Source organism: Ranitomeya imitator, chromosome 2 (genome assembly GCF_032444005.1).
Source record: "Ranitomeya imitator isolate aRanImi1 chromosome 2, aRanImi1.pri, whole genome shotgun sequence".
Lineage (NCBI taxonomy): Eukaryota > Metazoa > Chordata > Amphibia > Anura > Dendrobatidae > Ranitomeya > Ranitomeya imitator.
In genome coordinates, this window is record NC_091283.1 from 580530224 (window position 1) to 580549349 (window position 19126).

General features: G+C 47.4%; 1 protein-coding gene across 1 annotated transcript in view; it reads left to right on the plus strand.

The window, feature by feature from the left end:
- WFDC3 (WAP four-disulfide core domain 3) overlaps positions 1–19126 on the plus strand; it is a 111249-nt gene that overhangs the window by 17876 nt on the left and 74247 nt on the right. The gene's annotated exons all lie outside the window — the stretch shown is intronic.

Consider the following 19126-nt stretch of genomic DNA (forward strand, 5'->3'; position numbering starts at 1 on the left):
CTGTATGAGCGGTCACGTAGGGCCGCCGATTACAGTCATGAATATGCGGCTCCACCTCCCATAGGGGTGGAGCTGCATATTCATTACTGTAAATGAGCGGCCCCACGTGACCGCTCATACAGTAGAAGGTGCGGCCAGGACCTTTATTTTAAACACTATTAGGGTATGTGTCCACGTTCAGGATTGCATCAGGATTTGGTCAGGATTTTTCATCAGTATTTGTAAGCCAAAACCAGGAATGGGTGATAAATGCAAAAGTGGAGCATATGTTTCTATTATACTTTTCCTCTAATTGTTCCACTCCTGGTTTTGGCTTACAAATACTGATGAAAAATCCTGACCAAATCCTGATGCAATCCTGAACGTGGACACATACCCTTATTCATATCTTCTCTGCAGCAAACGCTGCTGCAGGGAAGCTATGAATGGCGGCTTCAGCAACAGATGCTGGTGCGTGTGGTACCCAGCACGGTGCATGTGGTACCCAGTGGGCACACGGGCGGCACACGTGTGCCGCATGTGTGCCACACCGATGTGCCACAGAAACGCACGGGCACATGGACACGGATAATTCCGGTACCAATTTTTCCGGTACCAGAATTATCTGGACGTGTGAGACTGCCCTCAGGCCATGTTTACATTTTCAGTATTTGGTCAGTATTTTACATTAATATTTGTAAGCCAAAGCCAGGAGTGGGTGATAAATACAGAAGTGGTGACGTGTTTCTATTATACTTTTCCTCTAATTGTTCCACTCCAGGTTTTGGCTTACAAATACTGAGGTAAAATACTGACCAAATACTGAATGTGTGACTGCAGCTTTACTTTGCAACTCAATTTCTGGCAAGGCATAGTGACATGTCAGCATTCCATAGATTCTGACTAGTGTTGAGCATTCCGATACCGCAAGTATCGGGTATCGGCCGATACTTGCGGTATCGGAATTCCGATACCGAGATCCGATACTTTTGTGGTATCGGGTATCGGTATCGGATCCATAGGGATGTGTAAAATAAAGAATTAAAATAAAAAATATTGATATATTCACCTCTCCGGCGGCCCCTGGACATCATGCTGGCAACCGGCAGGCTTCTTTGTTTAAAATGAGCGCGTTTAGGACCTGCGAATGACGTCGCGGCTTCTGATTGGTCGCGTGCCGCTCATGTGACCGCCACGCGACCAATCAGAAGCCGCGACGTCATTCTCATTCACTAAACTCCTAATTCTAGGAATTTAGGACCTGCGAATGACGTCACGGCTTCTGATTGGTTGCGTGGCGGTCACATGAGCGGCACGCGACCAATCAGAAGCCACGACGTCATTCGCAGGTCCTAAACGCGCTCATTTTAAACAAAGAAGCCTGCCGGTTACCAGCGTGATGTCCAGGGGCCGCCGGAGAGGTGAATATATCAATATTTTTTATTTTAATTCTTTATTTTACACATTAATATGGATCCCAGGGCCTGAAGGAGAGTTTCCTCTCCTTCAGACCCTGGGAACCATCAGGATACCTTCCGATACTTGGTGTCCCATTGACTTGTATTGGTATCGGATATCGGTATCGGCGATATCCGATATTTTTCGGGTATCGGCCGATACTATCCGATACCGATACTTTCAAGTATCGGATGGTATCGCTCAACACTAATTCTGACCCATCAACAACTACAGGAAACAATGCTTGTAGGATTCCCTACAGCAATTGGATTTTGTGGATCTTGCATGTAAGAACCAGTATCTTCAAGGAGCTGTGGAAAACGCCTAGTCATGTTTACAAGCTCTTTATTTAGTTAGACATTTAACTACCTACCCTATTAGTAGCATTGAAAAATCTGAATTTTTCCTTGTGTAGAAAAGACAATTAGTATACTCAGTCCCAGGATCCTGCTTGTAAAATTATTTAACCCCTTCAGATGGATTTACATCGTGGGACATGACTGAGCGTCGGAGAGGTATGGGATATTGTTGGTTTTTTATTTTAACTTTGTTTCAGGTGACAAGGGTCTTCAATTGGATTGAGAGTATAATAAACTATTACAACACCATGTGTCTTTATTTCAATAGAATACTTTTTTCATAATGTGTGTGTTTTATTAACCATTTACTACTATTAGATTCATAATGGATAGGTGTCTTATTGACGCCTCTCCATTAGTAACCTAGCTTAATGTCACCTTACAATAGCAAGGTGACATTAACCCTTTATTACCCTATATCCCACCGCTACAGGGGAGTGGGAAGAGAGAGGCTAAGTGCCAGAATAGGCGCATCTTCCAGATGTGCCTTTTCTGGGGTGGCTGGAGGCAGATGTTTTTAGCTAAGGGGGTCCTATAACCATGGTCCCTCTCTAGGCTATTAATATCTGCCCTCAGTCACTGGCTTTCCCACTCTGGCGGAGAAAATTGTGCGGGAGCTCATGCCAATTTTTTCCGTGATTTAACCCTTTATTTTAACAGCTAGAGCCCCCAAATTTTACACACATACACTTGTAACATTACTAATGAGGAATATGTAAAAAAATAAGGGCTATGAAATGGTTTACTGTATGTAAACCATGTCTCATATCCTGTCGGGTTTGAGAAGGAGATAGCAAAAGCCGGCAATTGAATTACCGGCTTTTAAGCTATCTAGCGCTGTATTAAATATAAATAAAAAAAAAAAATGGCTTGAGACGGCAGCATTGAAAATGCGGTGAGATCCACCCACACATATGGGTTTTGTCTATTGATTTTGGGTTTCATACAATGCAGCGTTTCTGAGCGTGTGCTCCACCATCATTTAACCCTGTAAAGTGCCACAGGTTTACCCATAGGGAACACTCATGTATATCGTGAAATGAGTTATATGTATCCCAGTTTGATAGATGGGTAGTGAATTTAATTTTCTGTGGTATCTGTAAATGTGTTTCTTGTATAGGCTGCTATACTGCACTGACACCAATCTAAATGTGGAGCGTTTATTTGTATATTTACACATGAAGTATTTTTGGATTGTTTAGGACACATAGTATAGATTCTGTTTTGTCCTATTATAGTCAATAAGCAAGGGCAATATATTTTGGGTTTGTAGAGACACGGTTGCAAGGAGTTTTACCTAACATAAGGTCACATCCGTTGTCTAATACCCACACCCTGCTCATCGTCAGCCCACTTTTGGTGATCCCAAGGAGACAAATGTTCCTGGGATCATAAGGTAACATATGTAGATTGGCAGTGATTATATTTTGTCGGTGCTGTTTAGTGTCTGGTATTTATTGTTAGTCTTGTCTTGTCCTTCCCCTTTCTGTGTAGGTAACAGGGCACTTTTCACGTTAGTTTCCCATTTGTATATATATGTTTTTTTGTGGTTCATATTTATGTGCCATATAGGCATTTTAGTATATACCTAATAAAGGTTAAATTTTATCCAGTTGCTAAATACGGGACTCCATCCTGCGCCCCCATCCTGTCATGTGCTGCACCCATCCTGCGTCCCCATCCTGTCATGTGCTGCTCCCATCCTGCGTCCCCATCCTGTCATGTGCTGCTCCCATCCTCCGCCCCCGTTCTGTCATGTACTGCTCCATCCTGCGTCCCCATCCTGTCATGTGCTGCTCCCATCCTGCGTCCCCATCCTGTCATGGGCTGCTCCATCCTGCGTCCCCATGCTGTCATGTGCTGCTCCATCCTGCGCCCCCATTCTGTCATGTGCTGCTCCATCCTGCATCCTCATCCTGTCATGTGCTGCTCCCATCCTGCGCCCCCGTTCTGTCATGTGCTGCTCCCATCCTGCGCCCCTGTTCTGTCATGTGCTGCTCCCATCCTGCGCCTCCATTCTGTCATTTGTGTTGGCATATGCAACAGATTAGGACTTATTATAAGTAAAAGGAGGACTTTATACTAACCAGACAGCAGATGGCGATAGTGTGTAAAGTTATATACTTGCTGTAATGTGGGGAGGGAAGCTCTCAGTGGTTGGTTGCTTTTCTTACTTTCGGTTTTGCTTTTCTTCATGAATGTGTTGTCTTCAGTGCACGGACTGTGTGTGAATTGTATCTCATGTTTATCCAGTATGAAGTAAATACTGTTTACTCAAGATATCTTGCTGATTGAAGCTTTCCTAAGTACAGCGGTGACTGCAAGAAGACGCACTCTGCAACAGGTTATGGGCCCATGCACCCCAGATAACCCCAGACACCCCAGGCACCCCAGATAACCCCAGGCACCCCAGACACTACAGGTCTGAACTACAAGCTCAGGCAGAAGGATCCTGGTTTATAGCCCAGATAACGGAGCACACAGATAAGCTCTGTAAACAGAAGGAACTAAATCCAGATACAGAGTGACAGAGGAATTCAGCATCCCAGGAGCTGGATATAATTGCAGAGAATTCACAGGACATACAGGAGAATATCTTCAGTACAACTCTCTAAACAAGTAAGACTATATAAAGATGATGAGTAACACAGAACTGAAATTTACAGTAGCTAAACTGAATAGTGAAAATTATCAGTTATGGAAATTCAAAATAGAGATGTTGTTATCTAAGGATGATCTATGGGAAGTAATTGTTACAGCAAGACCAGATCAAGATAATCAGACATGGGATAAGAAGGATATAAAAGCTAGAGCCACCATTAGCTTATTAGTGGATGATGCTCAATTAATACATATAAGAAATGAAGAAACAGCTAAGGGAATGTGGGAAGCATTAAGAAAACTGTATGAAAGACCTAGCTTGAATCACAAGTTATTTTTATTAAGAAAGCTGTACAGTATGAGATTGAGTGCAAATGACGATATGCAGAAGCACATATTCTCAATGATGGAAGTGATATCACAGCTAAGATCTATTGGTGAAGATGTTAAAGAAAGTCATGTAGCAGCTATATTGTTGTGCAGTTTACCAGATTCGTATACAGCCTTGATAAATGCCCTTGAGACGAGACCAGAAACTGACATTACATTAGATTTTGTGAAAACAAGACTAATAGATGAATATCAGAGAAGAAAAGAACAAAGAAATGATTCTTCTACTGAAAAGGACAGTGAAAACGCTCTTAAAGCTACAGAATTCAAAAAACCCTATAATAAAGAGACAAGAGAATGCTTCAGATGTAAGAAAAAAGGTCATTTAAAGAAAGACTGTACCATATGGAAAGCAGAACAACAAAAATTACAACATAAAAAGCATACAGAGAAAGTAAAAAACACAATTTCCGATTCATGTGAGAATAATTGGAATGGCACATTTAAAGTAACAGACAAGAAATCATCACTTGGTTGGTTTATTGATTCAGGAGCAACGAGTCATATGACAAGTGACAAGAATTTCTTTACTAATCTTGATTTAGATAAGAAAGAAGCCATTTATCTCGCAGATGGAAGCAAAATAACCGCAGAAGGTATCGGACATGGTATGCTAAATTGTTCAAACAAGTTCGGACAAGATTCAAAGATACTTGTACAAGATGTGTTGTATGTTCCAAAATTGGAAGGCGGATTATTATCTGTGAAACGTTTAACAGAAAAAGGACTTAGGGTACCGTCACACAGTGAAATTTTGATCGCTACAATGGTACGATCCGTGACGCTCCAGCGTCGTAACAATATCGCTCCAGCGTCGTAGACTGCTGTCACACTTTGCAATGTACGACGCTGGAGCGATAATTTCATGACGTATGTGCGATGTAGAAGCCGTTGGTTACTATGCGCACATCGTATACGATATATGTTACACCATGCGATCATGCCGCCACAGCGGGACACTAGACGACGAAAGAAAGTTTCAAACGATCTGCTACGACGTACGATTCTCAGCGGGGTCCCTGATCGCAGGAGCGTGTCAGACATTGCGATATCGCTCGAACGTCACAGATATATCGCTCGAACGTCACGAATCGTGCCGTCGTAGCGATCAAAATTTCACTGTGTGACGGTACCCTAACAGTGAAATTCAAAGACAATGAGTGTGCAATTATTGCAGGAAACAAGGTGATAACCAAAGTCAAGGCAGATGAACAATTATATCATTTTGACACACCAAAGGAACAGATGAAGGTATGTACACATGATCACAAAAACTGTATTCACATGTGGCATAGACGTCTAGGACATAGACACCCTGACAGTATAAGGGAACTACAGAGAAAAGAATTGACAAAAGATTTAAAGATATCAGATTGCTCAATTACCATAAGATGTGATTGTTGTATAAAATCCAAAGCCACAAAGATATCTATTCCAAAAGAAAGTGAGATGAAAAGCGAAAGACCACTTGATTTGGTGCATACTGACGTATGTGGACCCATGAAAGTGACTACATCAGGAGGCAATAGATACATGTTGACTTTTATAGACGATTACTCAAGATACACAGTCACATACTTAATTAAAAACAAAAGTGAAGTTTTTGATAAACTTGTAGACTATGTAACAAGATCAAGTAACAAATTTCAAAGGAAGCCAATTGTCATCAGAAGTGATAATGGAGGTGAATTTACAGGTCACAGAATAGAAGACGACTTAAGACAAAATGGAATAGAACACCAAAAAACGGTTCCATACACACCTGAACAAAATGGAGTAGCAGAAAGGAAAAACAGAACTCTAACAGAGATGATAAGATGTATGCTGACTGATTCCAAACTACCAGAGAAATATTGGGGTGAGGCAGCAATGACAGCTACTTATCTACAGAACCGACTTTTTTCCAGAAAACTGACGAAAACTCCATATGAACTGTGGCAAGGTATGAAACCAAGTGTCAATCATTTAAAAGTTTTTGGATGTAAAGTTTTCATATTCATTCCAACAGAAAAACGTTCCAAACTTCAAAACAGATCCATGGAAGGAATATTTGTTGGATATAGTGAAAATTGCAAAGGATACAGAATCCTAGATCCCAAAACAGACAGAGTTACGGTGAGTAACAGTGTGACATTCATTGAAGATTTAAATGAAGACATTATGATTTCAGTTGAAACAAAAAATGAGAAAACCAATAATGACACAACTGAAGAAATATCTGATGAGAAAGAAGTAGAAATTAATGAAGAACAAAATACTGAAAGTGAAGAATCACAACTACAAACAGACACAGAACCAAGACGTTCAATGAGAGAGAACAAAGGAAAACCACCAAAACGTCTCTCATACAAGACAAGCACAAGAAAAATCTATGAGCCTACTTCTTGGGAAGAAATATCTAAACTGCCTGTAGGAGAAGACTATGATGAGACATTTGCTCCAGTTGTCAAACACACTACAATAAGAACTTTACTTACAGTTGCAGCAATGAAACAGATGCAACTGAGGCATCTGGATGTAAAGACAGCTTTTCTGAATGGAGATTTAACAGAAGACATTTATATGGAACAACCTCCAGGATTCAAAGATGAAAGAAATCCAAACAAAGTTTGTAAACTACAGAAAAGCATATATGATTTAAAGCAAGCAGCTAAAGCGTGGAATGACAAAATCACGGAAGTACTTACAAATGAAAAATTTCAAAGAAGCAAAGCTGATCCATGCTTATACACAAAAAGGCTGATTGATAGATGGATTTACATACTCATATATGTAGACGACATTTTGATGTGTTTTGAACAAGAAAGGGATAACGAAAACATTCTAAAAATCCTGAAGCGACATTTCGAAATCAAAGACTTGGGAAATGTAAAACAATACCTAGGAATACAAGTAGAAAGAGAAGAAGATGGAATCAAAATCACATGATTCAAGACATAACAGAAAAATTTGGATTAAAAGATGCAAAAACAGTAAAGTCTCCAATGGAAACTAATTATCTCAAAGAGATGAACAGTGAACAAAATATGCTACCAAATAATGAAGAATACAGAACAGCAATAGGAAAACTACTGTATCTAGCGACCGTTACAAGACCAGACATCGCAGCAGCAGTAGGAATCCTGAGTAGAAAGGTATCAAAACCAAATAAAGCTGATTGGAATGCCGTGAAGAGAGTAATACGTTATTTGAAAGGAACTAGCAATGTTAAGCTGAAATTACCCACAAGCGATGATTGCATTTTAACAGGATATGTTGATGCAGATTGGGCTGGAGGTCCAACTGACAGAAGATCTACCAGTGGACATATTTTTTTCCTCTCAGGTGGACCAATAAGTTGGACAAGTAAGAAACAGTCAATTGTGACACTATCTTCAACAGAAGCAGAATATGTTGCCGCAGCACACGCGAGTCAAGAAGTACTGTGGTTAAGACAATTGTTGACAGAATTAGGACAACCACAGTTGGCACCAACAAAACTAAAAGAGGACAATCAAGGATGTCTTGTTCTTGCTCAGATGGAAAGAGTCAATCCAAGAACCAAACATATTGATGTGAAATATCATTTCTTGAGAGATCATCAGGAACAAGGAGACTTGAAGTTAGAGTACTGTCCTACTGAAGAAATGACAGCAGACATTTTCACGAAGGCGTTGAATGCTGATAAACATCAGAGACTAATAAAAAAGTTGGGTTTGATTGAATAAGTCCTTACTGTTGAGAAAGGGTGTTGGCATATGCAACAGATTAGGACTTATTATAAGTAAAAGGAGGACTTTATACTAACCAGACAGCAGATGGCGATAGTGTGTAAAGTTATATACTTGCTGTAATGTGGGGAGGGAAGCTCTCAGTGGTTGGTTGCTTTTATTACTTTCGGTTTTGCTTTTCTTCATGAATGTGTTGTCTTCAGTGCACGGACTGTGTGACACTGAATTGTATCTCATGTTTATCCAGTATGAAGTAAATACTGTTTACTCAAGATATCTTGCTGATTGAAGCTCTCCTAAGTACAGCAGTGACTGCAAGAAGACGCACTCTGCAACAATTTGCTGCTCCCATCCTGTCATGTGCTGCTCCCATCCTGCGCCCCCGTTCTGTCATGTGCTGCTCCCATCCTGCGCCCCCGTTCTGTCATGTGCTGCTCCCATCCTGCTCCCCTGTTCTGTCATGTGCTGCTCCCATCCTGCGCCCCTGTTCTGTCATGTGCTGCTCCCATCCTGCGCCCCCGTTCTGTCATGTGCTGCTCCCATCCTGCTCCCCTGTTCTGTCATGTGCTGCTCCCATCCTGCGCCCGTTCTGTCATGTGCTGCTGCCATCCTGCGCACGTTATGTCATGTGCTGCTGCCATCCTGCGCCCGTTCTGTCATGTGCTGCTCCCATCCTGCGCCCGTTCTGTCATGTGCTGCTGCCATCCTGCGCCCGTTCTGTCATGTGCTGCTGCCATCCTGCGCCCGTTCTGTCATGTGCTGCTCCCATCCTGCGCCTCCATTCTGTCATTTGCTGCTCCCATCCTGTCATGTGCTGCACCCATCCTGTGCCCCCGTTCTGTCATGTGCTGCTCCCATCCTGCGCCCCCGTTCTGTCATGTGCTGCTCCCATCCTGCGCCCCCGTTCTGTCATGTGCTGCTCCCATCCTGCTCCCCTGTTCTGTCATGTGCTGCTCCCATCCTGCGCCCGTTCTGTCATGTGCTGCTGCCATCCTGCGCCCGTTCTGTCATGTGCTGCTCCCATCCTGCGCCTGTTCTGTCATGTGCTGCTGCTATCCTGCGCCCGTTCTGTCATGTGCTGCTCCCATCCTGCTCCCCTGTTCTGTCATGTGCTGCTCCCATCCTGCGCCTGTTCTGTCATGTGCTGCTCCCATCCTGTCATGTGCTGCACCAATCCTGTGCCCCCGTTCTGTCATGTGCTGCTCCCATCCTGCGCCCCCGTTCTGTCATGTGCTGCTCCCATCCTGCGCCCCCGTTCTGTCATGTGCTGCTCCCATCCTGCTCCCCTGTTCTGTCATGTGCTGCTCCCATCCTGCGCCCGCTCTGTCATGTGCTGCTGCCATCCTGCGCCCGTTCTGTCATGTGCTGCTCCCATCCTGCGCCTGTTCTGTCATGTGCTGCTGCTATCCTGCGCCCGTTCTGTCATGTGCTGCTCCCATCCTGCTCCCCTGATCTGTCATGTGCTGCTCCCATCCTGCGCCTGTTCTGTCATGTGCTGCTCCCATCCTGTCATGTGCTGCTCCCATCCTGCGCCCCCGTTCTGTCATGTGCTGCTCCCATCCTGCGCCCCTGTTCTGTCATGTGCTGCTCCCATCCTGCGCCTCCATTCTGTCATTTGCTGCTCCCATCCTGTCATGTGCTGCTCCCATCCTGCGCCCCCGTTCTGCCATGTGCTGCTCCCATCCTGCTCCCCTGTTCTGTCATGTGCTGCTCCCATCCTGTCATGTGCTGCTGCCATCCTGCGCCCGTTCTGTCATGTGCTGCTGACATCCTGCACCCGTTCTGTCATGTGCTGCTCCCATCCTGCGCCCCCGTTCTGTCATGTGCTGCTCCCATCCTGCGCCCCCGTTCTGTCATGTGCTGCTCCCATCCTGCGCCCCCGTTCTGTCATGTGCTGCTCCCATCCTGCTCCCCTGTTCTGTCATGTGCTGCTCCCATCCTGTCATGTGCTGCTCCCATCCTGTGCCCCCGTTCTTTCATGTGCTGCTCCCATCCTGTGCCCCCGTTCTGTCATGTGCTGCTGCCATCCTGCGCCCGTTCTGTCATGTGCTGCTGACATCCTGCGCCCGTTCTGTCATGTGCTGCTCCCATCCTGCGCCCGTTCTGTCATGTGCTGCTCCATCCTGCGCCCACATTCTGTCATGTGCTGCTCCATCCTGCATCCCCACCCTGTCATGTGCTGCTCCCATCCTGCGCCCCGTTTTGTCATGTGCTTCTCCCATCCTGCGCCCCTGTTCTGTAATGTGCTGCTCCCATCCTGCGCCTCCATTCTGTAATTTGCTGCTCCCATCCTGTCATGTGCTGCTCCCATCCTGCGCCCCCCTTCTGTCATGTGCTGCTCCCATCCTGCGCCCCCGTTCTGTCATGTGCTGCTCCCATCCTGCGCCCCCGTTCTGTCATGTGCTGCTCCCATCCTGCGCCCCCGTTCTGTCATGTGCTGCTCCCATCCTGCGACCCCGTTCTGTCATGTGCTGCTCCCATCCTGCGCCCGTTCTGTCATGTGCTGCTGCCATCCTGCGCCCGTTCTGTCATGTGCTGCTGCCATCCTGCGCCCGTTCTGTCATGTGCTGCTCCCATCCTGCGCCCGTTCTGTTATGTGCTGCTGCCATCCTGCGCCTGTTCTGTCATGTGCTGCTGCCATCCTGCGCCCGTTCTGTCATGTGCTGCTCCCATCCTGCGCCTCCATTCTGTCATTTGCTGCTCCCATCCTGTCATGTGCTGCACCCATCCTGCACCCCCGTTCTGTCATGTGCTGCTCCCATCCTGCGCCCCCGTTCTGTCATGTGCTGCTCCCATCCTGCTCCCCTGTTCTGTCATGTGCTGCTCCCATCCTGCGCCCGTTCTGTCATGTGCTGCTGCCATCCTGCGCCCGTTCTGTCATGTGCTGCTCCCATCCTGCGCCCGTTCTGTCATGTGCTGCTGCCATCCTGCGCCCGTTCTGTCATGTGCTGATCCCATCCTGCTCCCCTGTTCTGTGATGTGCTGCTCCCATCCTGCGCCTGTTCTGTCATGTGCTGCTCCCATCCTGTCATGTGCTGCTCCCATCCTGCGCCCCCGTTCTGTCATGTGCTGCTCCCATCCTGCGCCCCTGTTCTGTCATGTGCTGCTCCCATCCTGCGCCTCCATTCTGTCATTTGCTGCTCCCATCCTGTCATGTGCTGCTCCCATCCTGCGCCCCCGTTCTGCCATGTGCTGCTCCCATCCTGCTCCCCTGTTCTGTCATGTGCTGCTCCCATCCTGTCATGTGCTGCTGCCATCCTGCGCCCGTTCTGTCATGTGCTGCTGACATCCTGCGCCCGTTCTGTCATGTGCTGCTCCCATCCTGCGCCCGTTCTGTCATGTGCTGCTCCATCCTGCGCCTCCATTCTGTCATTTGCTGCTCCCATCCTGTCATGTGCTGCTCCCATCCTGCGCCCCCGTTCTGTCATGTGCTGCTCCCATCCTGCGCCCCCGTTCTGTCATGTGCTGCTCCCATCCTGCGCCCCCGTTCTGTCATGTGCTGCTCCCATCCTGCTCCCCTGTTCTGTCATGTGCTGCTCCCATCCTGTCATGTGCTGCTCCCATCCTGTGCCCCCGTTCTTTCATGTGCTGCTCCCATCCTGTGCCCCCGTTCTGTCATGTGCTGCTGCCATCCTGCGCCCGTTCTGTCATGTGTTGCTGACATCCTGCGCCCGTTCTGTCATGTGCTGCTCCCATCCTGCGCCCGTTCTGTCATGTGCTGCTCCATCCTGCGCCCACATTCTGTCATGTGCTGCTCCATCCTGCATCCCCACCCTGTCATGTGCTGCTCCCATCCTGCGCCCCGTTTTGTCATGTGCTTCTCCCATCCTGCGCCCCTGTTCTGTGATGTGCTGCTACCATCCTGCGCCTCCATTCTGTCATTTGCTGCTCCCATCCTGTCATGTGCTGCTCCCATCCTGCGCCCCCGTTCTGTCATGTGCTGCTCCCATCCTGCGCCCCCGTTCTGTCATGTGCTGCTCCCATCCTGCGCCCCCGTTCTGTCATGTGCTGCTCCCATCCTGCGCCCCCGTTCTGTCATGTGCTGCTCCCATCCTGCGCCCCCGTTCTGTCATGTGCTGCTCCCATCCTGCTCCCCTGTTCTGTCATGTGCTGCTCCCATCCTGCGCCCGTTCTGTCATGTGCTGCTGCCATCCTGCGCCCGTTCTGTCATGTGCTGCTGCCATCCTGCGCCCGTTCTGTCATGTGCTGCTCCCATCCTGCGCCCGTTCTGTTATGTGCTGCTGCCATCCTGCGCCTGTTCTGTCATGTGCTGCTGCCATCCTGCGCCCGTTCTGTCATGTGCTGCTCCCATCCTGCGCCTCCATTCTGTCATTTGCTGCTCCCATCCTGTCATGTGCTGCACCCATCCTGCACCCCCGTTCTGTCATGTGCTGCTCCCATCCTGCGCCCCCGTTCTGTCATGTGCTGCTCCCATCCTGCTCCCCTGTTCTGTCATGTGCTGCTCCCATCCTGCGCCCGTTCTGACATGTGCTGCTGCCATCCTGCGCCCGTTCTGTCATGTGCTGCTCCCATCCTGCGCCCGTTCTGTCATGTGCTGCTCCCATCCTGCTCCCCTGTTCTGTCATGTGCTGCTCCCATCCTGCGCCTGTTCTGTCATGTGCTGCTCTCATCCTGTCATGTGCTGCTCCCATCCTGCGCCCCCGTTCTGTCATGTGCTGCTCCCATCCTGCGCCCCTGTTCTGTCATGTGCTGCTCCCATCCTGCGCCTCCATTCTGTCATTTGCTGCTCCCATCCTGTCATGTGCTGCTCCCATCCTGCGCCCCCGTTCTGTCATGTGCTGCTCCCATCCTGCTCCCCTGTTCTGTCATGTGCTGCTCCCATCCTGTCATGTGCTGCTGCCATCCTGCGCCCGTTCTGTCATGTGCTGCTGACATCCTGCGCCCGTTCTGTCATGTGCTGCTCCCATCCTGCGCCCCCGTTCTTTCATGTGCTGCTCCCATCCTGTGCCCCCGTTCTGTCATGTGCTGCTGCCATCCTGCGCCCGTTCTGTCATGTGCTGCTGACATCCTGTGCCCGTTCTGTCATGTGCTGCTCCCATCCTGCGCCCCTTCTGTCATGTTCTGCTCCATCCTGCGCCCACATTCTGTCATGTGCTGCTCCATCCTGCATCCCCATCCTGTCATGTGCTGCTCCCATCCTGCGCCCCCGTTCTGTCATGTGCTGCTCCCATCCTGCGCCCCCGTTCTGTCATGTGCTGCTCCCATCCTGCGCCCGTTCTGTCATGTGCTGCTCCCATCCTGCGCCTCCATTCTGTCATTTGCTGCTCCCATCCTGTCATGTGCTGCACCCATCCTGCGCCCCCGTTCTGTCATGTGCTGCTCCCATCTTGCTCCCCTGTTCTGTCATGTGCTGCTCCCATCCTGCGCCCGTTCTGTCATGTGCTGCTGCCATCCTGCGCCCGTTCTGTCATGTGCTGCGCCCATCCTGCACCCGTTCTGTCATGTGCTGCTCCCATCCTGCGCCCGTTCTGTCATGTGCTGCTCCCATCCTGCTCCCCTGTTCTGTCATGTGCTGCTCCCATCCTGCGCCCATTCTGTCATGTGCTGCTCCCATCCTGTGCCCCCGTTCTTTCATGTGCTGCTCCCATCCTGTGCCCCCATTCTGTCATGTGCTGCTGCCATCCTGCGCCCGTTTTGTCATGTGCTGCTGACATCCTGCGCCCGTTCTGTCATGTGCTGCTCCCATCCTGCGCCCGTTCTGTCATGTGCTGCTCCCATCCTGCGCCCATTCTGTCATGTGCTGCTGCCATCCTGCGCCCGTTCTGTCATGTGCTGCCGCCATTCTGCGCCCGTTCTGTCATGTGCTGCTCCCATCCTGCGGCCGTTCTGTCATGTGCTGCTGCCATCCTGCGCCCGTTCTGTCATGTGCTGCTGCCATCCTGCGCCCGTTCTGTCATGTGCTGCTGCCATCCTGCGCCCGTTCTGTCATGTGCTGCTGCCATCCTGCCCCCGTTCTGTCATGTGCTGCTCCCATCCTGCGCCACCATTGTATTATATGCCCCCCATAAGACACTCCAGTGTGTATGCCCCCGTATGCTGCTGCCATATAAAAAAAAAATATACCATACTCACCTATCGTCCGGCTCCACTGCAGGTGTGTCTTCAAGAAAATGGCGCCGGAAAGCGCGGACTGCGCAGGCGCCGATTCCGGCAGCAGGAATTGGCGCCTGCGCAGTCCGCGCTTTCCGGCACCATTTTCTTGAAGACACACCTGCAGTGGAGCCGGAGTGTGTCTTCAAGAAAATGGCGCCGGAAAGCATGGACTGCGCAGGCGCCGATTCCGGCAGCAGGAATCGGCGCCTGCGCAGTCCGCTCTTTCCGGCGCCATTTTCTTGAAGATACACTCCGGCTCCTCTGCCTGTGACTGGTCAGAGGGCGGCGCCGGCGCGCATTAAATTCGTCATCGCGCCCTCTGAACTGTCACAGTAGAGGAGCCGGGAGACGGAGCCGCACGCAGCGCTGGAACGGGGAAAGGTGAATATACTTACCCTCCTGGCGGTCCCTGACTCTCCGGTGGAGATCGCAGTATGCGTTCAGTGCTTACGCATACCGCGATCTCCTGGGAGCGTTACTCTGTGGGGGCCAGACTGCGCCGGCGCTTGCGCCTGCGCAGTCTATAAAGGCTTCGGACAGAGTGACGCTCCCAGCGTTATATTATAGATATATATAGACTGTATATATGTTTTCATGAATATTTGAGCCCATGGATCCATTGTATGTCCGTTTTGCAAGCTGGCGAGAAAATCTCGCTGTACGGATGCCATACGGATTACATACGGAGGATGACATGCGTAAAATACGCTGCCACACCCTGCCTACGGATGACATACGGATCACTGTTTTGGGATAATTTCTGCATATTACACATGTAAAATACGGACCGTATTTCCCTATGCTGAGTGTGACCCTGGCCTTAGACTCCCTGAATATTTGCACGGAGAAGTAGTACCTTCCAAATGCCCAATATTCATATATAAATTTATTTAGAGATGTCACTTTGGTTGTTTAAGTAACGGCTTACCTATGTTTTTTATTCATTTTTTAATCCGATATGGTACTTGAATACCAAGCTAAAACCTAAAATGAAAAGTCATAATATCAGAGCGTGGCTAGAGCGGAGTAAATTGGGTTCTCTGGGAAAGGAAAAGATAAAATACCCAAGAAATGTCATTGTAAATAAATTTCTAAATCTTTTAATTAGCAAATTATAATAGATTTTTTTCTAGGAAGGAAATCAATATAGATTTAAAATGTCTGCAGTCTTGTTACACTGATAGAAGCCTGTCCTTCAATGTTAGAAAAGATATCTGTGAGCATATGCAGTAGGTAACTCCGCTGCAATGGCATAGAGATACCAATAGCATCTATTGTTATTCAGATTGAAGTGATGTACAACAATGTGAGAAGCCTCTTCTTACCTACACACCTTTGGTATCTACAGAATGACTTCAGAAAGACAGCGGGGACAGCAATGTGAGCGGCCTCTTCTTAGGCTGGGTTCACATTGCGTTACTGCAGTCCATTCAACGAATGCGTTAAACGAACTGTGTTAACACAAGTGACGAAAAAGATCACGCTATGCGGTGACGGAACCGGAAACGCTGCAGCCTGTGTCCGAGGGTCCATCACAGAATGACGGCACATCGCTAGCGCATGCCCATTATGGCATGCATTGGCGATGCGCCTGATAATAGGGGTTAATGGCAGCGTTAACGGACTGCATTACAAGTCACACTGTTGGTCCGTGTGTAATCCGTATTTTTCTCGCCCCCATTGACTTTCATTGGTGGATTTTTTGCGCAATACGCTGACAAACGCAGCATGCTGCGATTGTCTACGGCCGTAGAAGACCATAAAATATGGATGCGTAAAATACGCCAGATAGGAGCTGGGCCATAGAGAATCATTGGTCAGTGTGCAATGCGTATTTTCTGCGCCTCTCATACGTCCGTAAAACACGCTAGTGTGACCCCGGCCTTAGAGCCGCAAGACATGGTAAGCGGCCTTCTGAGGAGCCTCTTAGCACCCCTGATATCTTCATTATTCGATGAGCATAATAGGGTTGACTGGAATGTGGCAGTCTCTTTTTACCTCAGCACTTCTAGTATCTCCAACATTACATCAGAAAGACAGGCTGGACAGCAGTGAGAATAGCTTCTCCTTAGCTCTGCAAGCCTTGTATCTACAGTATACATAAGAAAGAAAGGAAACAATTACACACTGAGTAAAGCAAGACATTTTTTAAAAATAAAAATAGATATAACTATCAAGTGATGATCGAAATATAATGGTGCAATACTTGCTAGGGAATGAATGGCAGGCCATTCGGAAAATAGAGAATGAAATCAAGAGGAAAAAAACGAACTATAAGGTCCAATGAACAAAAATAAAATTAAACATTAATGGATAAGTGTAATACAAAACGTATTGAAGACAAAAAAGAGGAAAGCATAAATTGGCAACACGGTGATGACAATGCCAAGTTTATATCTGCCAGTACACACAATGACCAAAAACAAAAGAACATGCGATGCTGACATCAATAGACACATAGCATGGATAAAACACTGGATGTACTCATTATTTCAAAACAACTGGATGTACACTTTGATCCAAACTGGAGTAAATATAATACTGGATATATGTATATACACTAGTGTGCTTACAAAGTATCAAAGCATGCATATATAACTAAATACATAATCTCACTGTAGATCTGCAGCTTGCAAGAATAGAGTTAAGAGACCCCAGATAGAAAACGGTGAGGGGGCATATATGTCTATATCAAGGTATATATAATGGGATGTCAGTGTGGCAAATGCCACAATTGTTTTAAACAGGTAAAGAGGTCTTGCAACTCGCACATATATAATGGCACCAGGTACAAAAATAATAATAAAGTGCATGTGCTGTAAACTTAGTATGACCACAATGGGTCACCAGAATTAGGAAGATAAAGAGGTTGTCTCCATCTTTCCAATGGGAGACCAGAGCACTGTGCAGATAATAATCATAAAGAAGTGCAAGATAAAGACTAGATCACTGATGTCTGGTGCAACTAAATATTGCCATAAGCAGTAATTACCTATGTGGTCATAGCAGTATAGGCAGACACGTGCCCCAAGAAAGAAAGGTTGAACAGTAGTGTGAGCATTCATTTCTTACCTCAGCACTCCTGGTATCTTCAGTATTAGATCAGATAGACAGCAGTGTGAACAGCCTCTTCTTACCTCTGCCTCCATAGTATCTCCTGTATTAGATTATATAGACAGGTTAGACAGCATTGTGAACAGCCTCGGTTTACCTCAGCAAGCTAGGTATCTTCACTACTACATCAGAATAGGGTGACGGGTGAGAAGGCATATTTTACCTCCTTACTCCTGATATCTCCAGTATTAAATCAGACAGGGCTGACAATATGCAATATGAATGGTCTCTTCTTACTCCAGCAACCCTCATAGCTCCAGTATTAGATCAAAATAGCAGAGTGGATAGCAGTGTGAGCAGCCTCTTCTTACTTCAGCACCTCTGGCATCTCCAGTATTAGATCTGAAAGACAGGTAGGACATCAGTATGATCAACCGCTTCTTACCTCAGCACACCCGAGTTCTACAGTAGTAGATCAGAACATCAGGGTGATCAGCAGTGGGAACAGTCTTTTTTTTAACCTCAACACTCCAGGTATTTCCAAATTAAGATCAGAAAGACAGGGTGAACAGCAGTGTGAATGGCCTCTTCTTACCTTAAAACCACTGGTATCTCAAGTGTTTGTCCAGAACAACAGGATGAACAGTAGTGTGTGCAGCCTCTTCTAATCTCAGTACCTTTGTTATCGCCAGTATTAGATCTTAATAACAGGAGAGACAACGTGTGAGTGGCCTCTTCTCACTTCATCAACCCTGTTATTGCCAATATTAGATCAGATGGGCAGGGAGGACATCAGTATGAGCAGCCTCTTGTTACATCAACACCCCTGCTATCTCCAGTGTTAGATCAAAACAAAAGGGTGGACAACAGTGTGAGCAGCTTCTTCTTTCCTCAGCACCCCTGCAATCTCCAGTAGTTGATCAGATTGACCAGGTGGGCAGCAGTGTGAACAGTGTTTTATTACCTTAGCACTCCTGTCATTTCTAGTTTTAGATCAGATAGACAGGGTGGACAGCAGTCTAAGGGTATGTTTCCACGTTCAGGAAACGCTGCGTGTTTGACGCTGCATTGAGCCGCAGCATCAAACACGCAGCGTCCAGATGTTGCAGCATAGTGGAGGGGATTTAATGAAGTCCCATCTCCACTATGCATTAAAAGATGCATGCGGCAGACCCGCGGAAACGGACATGCGGCGCGTCTTTTAAGAACGCAGCATGTCCTTACATTGCTGAAACAACGCAAGGACAACGCAAGTGACCTGCCAGTGACCTCAGGTGCAGATTTGGTCAGGATTTTACCTGAGTAAAATCCTGACCAAATCCTGATGCAATCCTGAACGTGGACACATACCCTAAGTGACTTTTTCTTAACTCTGCACACCTGGTGTCTCCAGTATTGCATCCAAATATCCACTAGGAGCACATGTTCCTAAACATGGAGCTGCCTACTGCACATGCTCAC